Below are 2,193 nucleotides of genomic sequence, written 5' to 3'. Positions count from 1 at the left end.
AGAGAGAGAGAGAGAGAGAGAGAGAGAGAGAGAGGTAACTGTGTAGTTCTGGCTGGCTGGCCTGGAACGCTATATATACCAGGCTGGCTTGAACTCACAGAAGTCTGCCTACCTCTGCTTCCCTTTGATCCTGCTGGAATCAAAAGTGTCTACCCCCACCCCTACCCTCACCATGGTGAGAGACTTCTTGACACATTTCTCTTTGGACAGGCACCGCGCTTTTACGTCTGCCGAGAAGGTAAAGTAGGTAACAAATGTCACCGCCAAGAAGAGCCCCTGTGGGTGGGGATTGCTGCTGGAGATGGGTGTTTTCAGTTGATCTTGAAGAATTTTGAGCACTTCCTGTTGTAGACAACCCAGGTGGAGGTGGAGTTAGCTGTGGGGTTATGGTTTCTATTCCCACTATGGAACCCACTTCCTGAGAGAGTGTGACAGCTAGGAAGTTTGACCAATCAATAGGAAACAATGACAGAATACACAGAAGCCATCAGACGGATTTGATGTGAGTTAGTGAATTAGTCATCTTGTTTCGTGTGTGTGTCTTTCTCCAGCCTTCTGTACCCTATCTTTTGAGACAGGGTATGCCTCTGAATCCAGCGCTCACCAATTAGCTAGGCTGACTGGCCTCTGATTGGGTTACAGACACGTGCCTGGCTTGTCACGTGAGTGTCAAGGGCTCCGAACTCAGGTCCTGACGCTTGCACAGTAAGTGCTTTATAGACTGAGCCATCTGTCGTGAATGGTACATGTACTTGAACATGAATAAGACAAATGAAATTGCCTAAAACCCACGTGAAAAAAGGGAGAACTGGGACCTAGCATTGAGAAGAGGGGCTGCAAGCACTGAGCTCTGGAAGTCACCTTGTCCCAGCTGTCTCTGCACATTTTTTCATTGAGACAAAATCTCAGCTCAGTTGGCCTCTAGCCCAGAATCCCCCTGCATCCCTTTCAAGTACTGGGGCCACAGGTGTGCAGCACCGAGCTTCCTTCTTCCTTTGTCCGTGTGTGCTTTTCTCTTTTCTTTCTCTTATTTTTGGAGACAGTTTCACTATGTAGCCCTGGTTGGCTGAGAGCTCACCGCAGAGATCAGGATAGCCCCCAGACTCAGGGGCAATCCTCCTACCCCTCCTTCTGGATTGCTGGATTGCAACATGTGCACCACACCCAGCTGTCCCTTCTTTTGTTGCTAGTTTTTGTTTTGTGGGCTGCTGTGTTTACAATTACCAGTTTTATACTGTCATCCTCGCTTGGAGTTCCCGTGTCTGTAGTTCCACAGCTTGTATGCTAAGTTGAAACTAAACTGTTAGGCGGAGAGATGGCTCCGTAGTTAAGAGAACCAGCTGCTGTTGTAGAGGGCCGGGGTTTGGTTCCCAGCACCAACATGGTGGCTCACTACCCTCTGTAACTTCAATTCCAGGAGACCTAATGCCCTCTTCTGGCCTCCAGGGGCACTGCACACGTGTAATGCAAGCATACATTCAGGCACACAACTCATACATACAACAAATGTTTCTTTAAAAATCCTAAACTGTTATTTATTTACTATCCCAACAGCATCTCACCCAGAAGTTACTAGGTTCTCAGGGGCAGTAAGCCCTGCACTACTGTCCCTCACAGACTCCCACACGGGGATGCCACATAGAAGCACTTGTGAGAGCCAGGCACAGTGGTCCATACTGTCTATAAATCCAAGCACTTGGGAGGTGGAGGCAGGAAGATCAGGAGGGCTAGGGCAACCTGAGCTACCTGAGACCTTGCCTCAAAATAAGCAAAGTCCCTGACAGAGACAGACAGACAGACAGACAGACAGACAGACAGACAGACAGACAGACAGACAAACTCCCAAACAAACAGAAGTACTTATTGGACAGAATAGTGTCACGTTAATAATGGAAAATTCTAATATATTTTCTTTTTTAATTAAAAAAAATTAATGTGTGGGCTGGAGAGGTGGCTGGGGGTTAAGAGCATTGTCTGCTCTTCCAGAGGACCCAGATTCAATTCTTAATATCCACATGGCAGCTCACAACTGTGTGTAATTTCAGTTCCAGGGAATTTAATACCCTTACAAAGACATGTGTAGGCAAAACATCAATGCACATAAAATGAAAATAAATCACTAAAAAAATTTGTGTGTAAAAAAATTAGTGTGTGGCCGGGCGGTGGTGACGCATACCTTTAATCCCAGCACTC

General features: G+C 46.9%; 1 protein-coding gene across 1 annotated transcript in view; it reads left to right on the top strand.

Annotated features, from left to right (window-relative positions):
* Rab27a (RAB27A, member RAS oncogene family) overlaps positions 1–2,193 on the top strand; it is a 55,581-nt gene that overhangs the window by 30,224 nt on the left and 23,164 nt on the right. The window lies entirely within an intron of this gene.

This window comes from Microtus ochrogaster, chromosome 5 (genome assembly GCF_000317375.1).
Source record: "Microtus ochrogaster isolate Prairie Vole_2 chromosome 5, MicOch1.0, whole genome shotgun sequence".
Classification (NCBI taxonomy): Eukaryota; Metazoa; Chordata; class Mammalia; order Rodentia; family Cricetidae; genus Microtus; species Microtus ochrogaster.
The sequence above is the reverse complement of the archived record's forward strand: the minus strand, read 5'-3'. Positions and strand labels throughout refer to the sequence as shown.